The sequence below is a fragment of the Fistularia commersonii genome, chromosome 9 (genome assembly GCF_037954325.1).
Source record: "Fistularia commersonii isolate RoL2024-O1a breed Wild chromosome 9, RoL_Fcom_v1.0, whole genome shotgun sequence".
NCBI lineage: Eukaryota > Metazoa > Chordata > Actinopteri > Syngnathiformes > Fistulariidae > Fistularia > Fistularia commersonii.
The window spans coordinates 6,447,632-6,459,301 of NC_141292.1; positions in this window are offsets into that span (position 1 = coordinate 6,447,632).

Below are 11,670 nucleotides of genomic sequence, written 5' to 3' on the forward strand. Positions count from 1 at the left end.
AGTATGTACATACAATAACTTAAACACTAGAACAGGCAATCATTTGTAAAATCAATTGTTTTGTTTTGCTATTTACCCCCCTCCCACCCCCGCCCCCTTAAGTAAATTGAAAAGCATTAGCACTTGAGTGTGTTACTGAGATTTCTCTTTTTGGCAGCCGGCCTAAATGTAAAAGCCTGCACATTTAAGCCTCCAAAGCATAAAGTATCACCGCCAGAAACAGTGTATCATCAACCATATGCAGATAGAACCTTGCAGGAGACTTACACAGGCAAAAGTCAATATGACGGCTCCCTGGTAGCCACCGGAGCAGAAGCAATGGGGCCATTTCTGAGCTTAAATGGCCCAAGTCAAATGGAAGCGAAACCAATTCAACGCATGTATATGTGTATCTGCCCGCACTGCATGAGGTCAGGAACCTCAGAGCCAAAGAGAGGGGGAAGCCATTCAGAGACAATGAATATTGTGTGTGACAAATTTTCGCCTCCTATGAATAATTTAATTTATCTATCGCCATGAATCGACCGTTTCATTTCAGTTTCGATGTTGTTCTGATTAAACATTTATTGGTTATTGAAGTAGCTATCACTGGCACTAAGATAACCATCAAGTCTTTGAAATTAATGTCTGGGGTATGTTTTAAAAACTTCCCTCTGCCTGACAAGGTTTTACAGTAATAAATTATGTCATGGACCTTTTAAACTGCAGATCGCTAACAGGCATGCATCAAATGTTGACAAAAAAAGAAAGAAAATTAAAAACACGACTGAATGGTTGGTATAAAGCATGCTCAGGGGCTACTGCTCCAGTCATCTACTAAATCTCAGTTCCTTTCTGTATTAATCCGATGAGTTATACTCCCTATTTTTATATTCTGCTAAGACAGGATAGGTATTCTGTGAGGTTTAGGCAACACTAACTATTTTCTGTCTGTCAGTATAACTTAGCACGTAGAGCAAACCTCCTTATGTTTCACTTAAGTTAATACCCCGCTGGTGTCACAGCAAGGACTGTTTGTGAGCAGACTTTATCTTTGATTTATTCCTTTTTATTGTCATATTTACTATGTATATGTGAGAACACTCCTTCTCACAGTTAAGATCTACTGTCTAAATATTGATTTTTATTTATTTATTTTTCCCAGGGCAGAAAAACCATCAGAGCGATCAACGTTTTACTTTTTCAAATATGCGGCTTCACATATCCATTCACTGGAATTACTTTTTGTATATTTGTATCAAACCATGCAATCATTAGGGCTCTTTCAGCCATGGCAGTAACTAAATTGGGGTTTAATGTGCTTCTGTGAGAACCCATCAGTTCCTGTGCGGGGAATAGAATAACAGGAGGCCATTTTAACACTGGACCCATTAGAAGATGAAATGTACAGCTATTAATTTCCCTAAAACACATCCTACAGAACATCAGCGATGCAGTTTCCTCAATCTCATGCGCCTTAATGATTTTCAACCTGCAGCAGAATCTGAGGAATTTATCGCAGTGGTCCCATCGAGTTCTGGTTTTGTCGGAATCATATCGCCTGCCCCCCTGCTCTGTCTGCAGGACAGAGCAGCTGTTCTGTGTCTACCTCTCCCTTGTCTCCTCTGAAAGATGTCAGACCTGCATTGATGTGCAGGGTAGGGTGTGGACCTCATGGTGAAGTCCAAAGGCGCGGTAGACCCCCCGTTGGGGCTAATGGGCAATGAAGGTTCCTCGGACCCTTTCAGTCCTGCAAGAGCCTCTCAGCCCCCGCTCAATTACGCGGCAGGCGTCTCGGTCTTTGCCTGGTCAATTACCAGCCAGCCCCTGCATTTACTGTCGTGCACACACAGGTTGCAGGATAATCAGAGTCCAAAATTGCCCAGTTAGAATGAAGGGATGTATGGAGAGGTATTCAGATTAGTCAGTCAAGCTGAAGGGGTGCGAGGAGGGTTGGGGACAGCTATCAATCTCAATCTGGCGTCAGTGGTTGGAAGGGGAGGATCTGGGTGACCTTTCAACTCTTTCTTGAAAGATATGATCCTGAGAAATTTTCCCAAATGTGACATCAGTCTCTTACGATCACTCTTTCTCGGCCCGGCTTTACGTAAGTGTTGTGGACTCAAGCCGATAATCCCGGCTGTGCGACTGCGCGCCTGGATACACACTCATTCACACACACTCATCTGCTGTGGCTCATATTTCATCAGAACCTCCTCCTCCCGCTTACCTGTCTGCACAGTCAACCAGGTATGGAAAAAAAAACCTGACTGACACCTGACCAAGGGAATTAATCATCCTTGACCCCGGACCAATTACCCCTCATTACCCACTCTGTCTGCCTCTCAGGGGAGATCCATGGAACAATAGCGCAACATGAAAGTTGGCGGCGGCGCAGGGCCGAGCCTTAATGGACGCTCTGCGCGGCCGGTGCTGCTCGGGAGCTCAGGTCGGCTAACCTTCAAGTCCTTGTCAGTCTACAAAAGCACATGTACAAAGGAGGTTATTGTTCAGAATCAGGGTCCGTGACCTCTCGCGATGAGGTGCAGAGGGCTGCCAGTGGAAACAAGAGAGAGGGAGTGGATGTTTTCGGGTTGGTGGGAACAAGAGTGAAGACACCTGATATTAAAACGCAACTAATTACCCCGTTTTGTCTGGGTTTGATTTTTTTTACCCTTCACCTTCTGTCAATATTCTATTATGTCTAAATAACTTTTCACATGCATCACTGACACAGCTCTCCTCGACAGTTACCGAAGTTACTGAATCTGGTGCGTGCACAGACATATGCATGCACCCTAATTTACAGATGATTACTTTGAGCTAATTTTTCTATATCCTAAAGAGCAACCCAAAATATATGTGGTAAAGTGATAATTATCTATTTGAATATAATGCTGTCTTAGGAGAGTTTTATGAATTTAAAAAGAGTAACCATTGTAAATGTGCGTCTCTCAGCCAGAAACTTTCCACAGGAGATATAGAGGATTTTACCTGAGTGCATCCACTGTCCCTTACCCATCTGAATATATTTTTTTTGTCATTCAATCTACTCTCCATCTACCTGTCTGAGCGCCCATGTTCATTGACCTTTTCTTCTTTGGACTCAATGAAGCAGGAACAACGACCACAGGGGGTTAATTACCACCAATTAGAGGCTGAAGTAGCTTTCCTTCACCGTGGTGTTTGTGTAACTCAAGCCCAGGAAGTCGTACGGGGCTTCTATTGTCACGTCCATCCGACTGACTCCAGTCCTCCCTTCACCTGCCTTCGGCGTGTCGGAAGAGGTCAGACGCCGAATTGCAACATACAATATTCATATTTTTGCAGGATCACCTGGAAGCACCAGAAAATGCCCATCTTTTTTCTCCACATTCTTTGATTTACTGTTATTCAGGGCCATTATGCTTATCACATATTACACATCTTAAAGAAAACACACGCACTACGCTTTTATCCAGACAAACCGTCACTGCCATTTCAGTTTTTGAACATTTCACTTACTACTGCTTTGCTTAACAGATGAGGAGTAAATGGACTGGTCCCCGGTGGTCTCAACAAAGAGCTAATGGGTCTGAAGACGGTGAGGTCACTTTCTCACAGCACAGAAACAATTAGTAATTTATGGGGTAGGATAGCATCTGAATGCTGCTAAATAATATGACACAGCCCAGAAGCAGCAGGTGATATTTTCCAAACAGGAGTGCAGGTGTGGCTCAAGAAGTCAAATACCCAGTCAGCCAAGAGGCAAGTTGAAGTCTACCGCAGTTTTTGGTGATGATTTATGTAAAAATCCTGAATTGCCGTGATCAGTTATCAGCTACAAATCCCTCTGATGTTCTCCAGCAACCAGACATATTCACTTCATTCATGCTTTGGGGAAACCTGATCTCTGACAAGAACATCAAGAGACCATCTGTGAGGAACCATCAAAACATAGTAGGATACACTCTGCCTTCCAGGCTCACTAACCATGAATGTGTGTGTGTATGTGAGGGACAAAGAGAGAGAGAGAGAGAGAGAGTGTGTGTGTGTGTGTGTGTGTGTGTGTGTGTGTGTGTGTATGTGTGTGCGCGCGCGTGTGTGTGTGTGCGCGCGCGTGTGTGTGCGTGCGTGTGGGTGCGAGTGCGTTTATGTGTGTGTGTGTGTGTGTGTGTGTGTGTGTGTGTGCACGTGCGCAGGCTTGCAGTGTTTTCCCTTGATGTCGAAGCCTATTTTCTGGTGTCAAAGGACAACCATACGGTGATGTCCTTTCTATCTCCAGACAGATGGAGCCATTATGGTCAGAGCCCCTGGCTTTGTTTGGCCTGAGCTTGTGATGAAATATTGATGGAAAAATAGAAATATTTTGCCTGCTACTCAATGTTGCACATCTAAAAGGGTTAATGAGTGTGAGGACTTTCCTGTCTCCTGTTACAATAAGATGTTGCTAAACTGCTTAAGAACATTGACTAGACCTGAGTCGGTGGGCTCATTGGGACCAGTGGGAATCAATAACCTTTCTCAGAACTGGATTTAGTTTTGTTATTATAAAATCTTTGGTATTTTTGAATTGGTCGGTTGCTATTTTTCTCTAGCTTTAACAGAAGCATTATCTAAATAGATTGCGCATTATCTGATAAAATTGCTTGTTTGCTTTTTTGGCAGAGTTTGATGAGGAAATTGTGTTTTCTCTCCTGTAATCAGACTTCCAATGTAAATAAACTGCAGTATGCCTCGCTGCATGCAGTAATCCAGATCCATGAGGGCTAAATAATTGTGTGTGTGTGTGTGTGTATGTGTGTGTGTGTGTGTGTGTGTGTGTGTGTGTGTGTGTGATTACATGATGATTACATGATAAACACATAAAAATAATTTCATTGATAATGGTATTTTAAACAAGAGATGAAGAAAGTAAAAAGATCAGAATTACTTAAAAAGTGCCTAAAAATATTTCATCCATCAGATTGATTGGATATGAATTCTTGTGAAAAGGCTGTGACGTTATTGAAAATTTTGCTATTCCTGAAAATGGTTGGGAAACATGAAATTAATCCTTTATATGGATTCATATTTGATTTTTGGCCGCAAGGATATTTGATATACTGTGAATGGATCCCAAAAGATAAAAAAAGCGACATAGCAACTTAGTATAGTGCATGTCATTTTCTCTCCTTACATGGAGGTTTGGCTTGACGTTGAACTCCAGCATCCCCAATGATCTTTCCAGCCTTTTCCAGCTCTAGTTAAAAACACCCAGATAACTCCAAATGCGTCTGTGCACCTGACAGGAAAATGATAATACTGAATACTGAGTCTGAATAAAATCCTCCTGTAGCATCACCTTTCAACCCCCCCGCACCACCACCACCACCACACCCCGCTTTCTGTATTCCCCGGCCGGCGGCAGTAATGCAGCATGTTGATCTCGAATCAATAGATTTGCCTCTTTTATTTTGCAACAGGCTCTGGCACCCCCCACCCCCCGGGGGTCTCCCGATAGGGGTTTGTTTGTGGGCATACAGCCTTTATGCTCTTCGATCTGTTGCTCCACGAGACGGTGAATGGACGAGGGGCCTATCAGGCTCAAGGTGGCTGTCCCAGTAGCTTTTCTTTGCCCCACTCTCATTGAATCCCTCGGATGACCTAAATGTTTAATGGCACTGGTTATTTGGTTGTTATAGTGTGTGTTATGATGGATGATAATGCAGTGGGTTTTTTTTTTTCTTCAGATGGCGCCTGAATTATACTACAGGGTATATGCAAGCTGTTTGTCTTGGGTGTTTAACTGAACTTCTCCACACCAGATTGCAAAGGCCTCCTAAAAATTATACTTACCAGCCTTCTCGCTTGCTCATCCTATTGCTACAGTAATTTACATGTAAGTAACCAAAACATTATATATTAGATCTTTAAAAGTCTTTCTATTGACTATTGGGAAAAAAAACTTTAGCCAGGAAAAGATTGATGCATTTTGAGACGAGTAAACTGTTTGCATTATATTCACGTGCAGCTAAAGTTCTTTATAAACAATATTCATTATTCCTCGTATGTAGGTTTTGTTCCCAGGATGACCCCTGGAGCCCTGTTTTCTTTAATGCATTCATAAATTACCAAATGTTCTAATTTTGGGGCTCTCAGGTAGATCGTCAACAGCCAACCCAGCTCTGGTTGAGCATTTGATTGCCTATTTGCACTTCAGTGATTTTGAGCAAGCACGGCATCAGGTTAGGGTTTTTTTTTTATCCGGGAAGTAGATACAAGATATATTCTGGGTTCTAAAAATGCATCAGATCGACCTTAAGATGTGAATTTAAAGTACTGAAAAGAATCTCGATGCTGTTTTGCTTTGGCTGAATGCAACTCAGTCTCCTGATATGCTTTTATTTCTGTCATGCCTGATGTTTGGATTGGAGCGGCGCCACGTGTTGTCCTTAAACTCCGCCGCCGCCCTGTTGTGTGATGACAGCAGAAGAATTACCTGCAAAACATCCTTTGTCCGCTCACTGTTCAAAGAGCTCACAAACAAGACCATTTAGCTATTATTTCCTCTCAGTCGCAGATATGCACCTCAAAGTGAACATTTATCAAGAAAAATGGGCGACTGTGTGAGGGGAGGAAAATAAGACAGGTGGGGAGAGAGGGAGAGGACAGGAGCAAGGGATGGAGGAAAGCCGAGGAGGGGGTTACTGCTGCCTGGGAGGGTTCATGGTGTCCCAGTGGTGAGAAATAGTGGAAAACATCCGTAATTTTCACCGCAGGGTCCCGTGTAATTGAGTCATTTAAAATACAGATACAGCGCTGGATCAAAGCAAAGTGGCTTGTGGTGAAGGAGGAGGAGGAGAAAGAGGAGGAGGAGGGGGAGGAGGAGGAGAAGAAAGAGGACGCTGCAAAGTAAAATAGAAAAGAGGTGAAAACAAGTAGGTAGATGTGTGTTCCCTATTTCTTGGACAAAACTGCTCTGTTTATCTTTTGCAGCTGTCAATCTTCTCTCCAATGAATGGACGACACTTGTCAGCGATTGTTGTTGTTGATCCTTCACAACGTCCGCAGCTAATGCTCTCACGCATGTTCTAATTTCCACTCCTGTCTTTATTCAGTATTCAGTGTTGATTCTCTTGCCACTGATATTTTTGCTTTAAATTTGGACATTTTAAAAATTTGAATTAATTGTAGTATTTCACATATACATGTAACATTTAAAGCACATAGTTGATAGAGTATCTCAATGGGTTCATGACTTTTTGAAATGCTGTTATTGCTGTGCTTACCAATTCTGCTTTCACGATGACACCCGTGTCTCAGCGGGGCTGCCTGTGTAAGTAAAGGATTAATGACAGCTTGTAACCTTGGTTGTAAACCATATTGATACTCAATTATCAAGCAATTCTCATGCTCTGGTATTAATGTTTTGCCGTTTCATTTCAAAGATATTTTTATTCCATGTTTTTGTACAGTATTCTAGTGTCAATACCAGCTCTTTTCAAGCAATGTGTTTTGCCACATTATATTTTCTGTACAATAATTCAAGTGTATTAAAGAAGCATTTTGTGTGAAAATGTGATTACGTGGTGCGAAACCCAGAGCTGTAGGGTAACACCCATGTATTTCAAGTACAACTTTTCTTTCCAACAGGATAATTAGATAAAGGAGTTTTTTTCAAATAATGAAACCACAACAGGCGCTTAACTGCAATGTAATTCAAGTTAGATGCACATAAAAGGCCAAGCTATCAAAGTAACAAGTTCCTCTATTAATATTTAAAGTATCAATCCTGCAAAAGAATCCATGTCAGAAAATAATTTAACTCAGAAAAAAAGCAACCAAAAAAGAGCAGAATTTCTTTTTGTTTTATTTTTTTCCATTTATGTGTTACCATTTCAGAAACAATGTGTCAAATGGAACTGTTAATTTTCCGCACTAGCCTTTCAAATCAGAAAAGAGCCACCAGCTCTAATTCCCTCTGCAGACAATGTGTTTCTGAAAGGGAACTCTGCTGGGACACATCAGCGGTCTCCGGGTGAAACACTATCCGTTTCTTGCATCCTGCCTTTAGAAATGTACGCCCATTGCAGGACTGTGGCAATTATTAAGCAATTACGGTTTCATATGGCCTGATCTTTTGAGATTGAGGAGGGAAAAGGAGGTGGTGGAAGGCTAGTAGTTAAAAAGAATAAGTGTGCCAGTATTGATGTTCCTTTTTCTGAAAGGCTCGGTCATCCAGCTGGGCCAAGTATTTAACTTGCCTGACCACAGAAATGTTGGATTTTTTTGCATTTATTTCACGCGAAGGAAAATAATCTATTACACAAAAGTTTGTGATGTCAGTGTTTCCCTCTTGTGCATTGGTGTAACAATGCATCAGGGTCCAAGAAGATGTCAATATCAGACAATCAAAAAAAAAAGGACAATATACAATACTCTCAGTGTGCTGAGATGACATGCTGTGAACCTCAACCCGTCTGGATTTAAAAAAGAAAAAAAATTATAATATTGTAATAGATGATCCACAATTTCTGAGCAAAAAAGTATTGTAAGAGATGCCTTTTCCTAACTTTCACATATGAAAATAAAATGTACCAAAAAAACTGAAAAAATTAAATTCATGATTAGTGAAAACTAATGCAATTTACATCGATTACCAAAAAATAATGTATTTTTCAACATAACTAAAAATTGACAGAACCTTTCCTGGTAATTGTCCAGAACTGATCCCTGAAAAATTAACTAACAATTACCTTGGTACTTATAGAGATATCCCACCCAATTGAAAAATTGACCATTTTTCATGAACAACTCAAAAGAAATTACTTATCAATCTATATGAAATCTCCGGAAAACGACCAGCTCATCTTTAGATTCACACTCTGCATTAAAAGAATTAAAAAAATTAATGTATCAAATTTTGAACCCTTGAGTTAAGCTTATGAGAAGGAAATGTAAGAAAGAAGATTGACATCATCATCCTTTCATAAAATATATTGTGATGGTATTGAATTACAATTCTCCTGTTGTCTGAACATACTGGATCTGCTGATTCCACCAAAGTGAACCCTGGGAACAGGAGCGTAGATTCTCAGTGAGACAATGATAGAGGAAGTTGAATGTATGATACTCGATCAGTCTCCCTCGTAACAGCAGACACACACACACACACAAACACACACACACACTAATACAGTGTTGTTTGGCAGAATTCCAGAAACCCACACCTGCTTAACTGCCCTCACTTTCTATTCTGTGTGACCAGAAGGGGGCTGAATACTTTAATAAACATGTATGCACACACTGGCCGTGTATGACGAACACCTCCATGACTCCCCCTTTGATACCAGAGCCCTCAAATCTTTTCCCAGCCACCTCCAGCTTTGAACACATTGGACAGCACATGGTAGCAATATGTTAGCGCAGACCTTGGATCATACTTCAGTCATGCTAAATTGGGGGGGTCTTCATTGAGAGGTGCTGGTCTGGGAACAGCCTAGCAGTTCACATTTAATTTCCCTGCTTCTTTTTTAGAGCTGATAACATGCCCAGGGGCGAGCGAGGAAGGGAAATTGATATCTGTACGGATGTCTGGAGCACGCAGCCTTGGAATGCCAATCTACTGAAATTTGAGGACAATCATTCAAGCAGCTGCACATTTTGTTGCATGTTGGAAACCATAAAGGGAAGCAGTTATTTAAGTGTCAAGAAGCAAGGCCATCCAGTAATTGTACTTTAAGGTTTGAGCAAGTACATTTCCCATTATTCCGATAAGGTTTATGCCCCTTTTTTAGACTCGAATATCACTGATACTTCACACTACATCACCGAAATGCAACACAAGAGGCTTCATCGCACATCCTATGTCTGAAATAACCTCATTTTGTCACTTTGCTGTCTCCTCAGGACCACACATTCGTTCCAATCCATAAAGGTAAAAATGTTAAAAATTAGGTTGTGAGGTTTGGATACAATTGATGGAGCAGGAAGTGTTTTGCATAAACAGTTTGGAAATTTTCAGCCATTTTATTTTCGTCTGTCAGTCTGTCTGTCTGTCTGCTGGCATTTTCCAGATGTGTGACAATAGATGTTACCACATGTGTAACCATGGGGAAAGAGAAAGGGTAAAAATTCACACATTTTTTGGTCCACAATTAGTTTTTCAGTGTGTTGAGACTGATGTGAGAACTATGCGCAGTATGCCAGCATGAAAAATTGATGATACACACACAAACACACATACATATATATGCAGATATCAATTTTCATATGTATTAACTGTTTATGTTCAGAATGTGTATTTCTGCCATGATTCTTTACTTCTACTAAGTAATTGCAACTTGACCCTTGTACCCAAAACACTGGAGTCACAGTTCCTCAAAATATCACAGCCCTCTCCTGGACACACACACAGATAAGCACAAAAGGATATCCGTTTTCACATTTATTCATTAACTGCTTATGTTCTGTGCCTGTATTTTTATTTTTCAGCAACTAGACCCTTGGCCCAAAACATAGGAGTTAAGACTTCCTCAAAATTATCTTAACACTCTCCTGAGGAGACAGGACACACACACACACACACACACACACACACATTGACTGATATTTATTTTCACATTTATTCATTAACTGTTTTTGTTCAGTATCTGTCATTTTATACTTGACATTTGGCCCAAATCATAAGAGTTAGTTTCTCAAACATATAATACTCTCCTAGACATGCAAACTTACATATGCAAACACACACAAATAGAACTCATTCACTGTTTATGTTCAGTCTATTTTTGTGACTTATTTGCATTTTGACCTTCGGCCCAAATCAAATTGAGTCAGAGTCCCTAAAAAATCTCACAATGCCCTCCTTCAACCACACACAAACACACACACACATACATAGTGATATCCGTTTTCGCATTTATTCATTAACTGTTTATGTTCAGTATATATATTTTTTAACTTATTTGCATCTTGACCCTTGGCCCAAATCAAATCGGAGTTGTCAGAGTCCTTAAAAAATATCACTCTCTCCTTGACCTAAACACAAACATGCATAGTGATATCCGTTTTCCCATTTGTTTATTAACTGCTTATGTTCAGTATATGTATTTTTATATTTGACACTTGGCCCAAAACATAGGCGTTAAAGTTCCTCAAACATATCATAGCACCGTCCAAGACCCACACACACACACACACACACACACACACACACACACACACACACACACACACACACACACACACACACACACACACACACACACAAACACACACACAAACACACACTCACACACACAAATGGATATCAATTTTCACATTTATTCATTGACTCTTTTTGTTCAGAATCTGTATTTTTGCTCTACTGGTCAGTCACACACACATGCACATAAATGGATTTCAATTTTCAGATTTATTAATTCACTATTGTTGGTTCAGTATCTGTATTTTAATTTACATGCAACTTGACCCTTGGCCCCCTTAAAGAGTTGCAGTCCTAAATATCATAACCCTTCCAAAACAAACACATGCACACTCACACAATCATGGGAGTTAAAGCGCTTGGATATCAATTTTCGCATTGACTCATGAATCGAACACGATCTGTACTGTGTACTTTTTTGTTGTGATTCCTTGCACCTTCCATCCCCGTCAGCAGTTCACCCTCTCGACATGGTGTGTTTATTATGAAAACACATTTCCGGGCGCTCGTGTGTTTTTCACGCC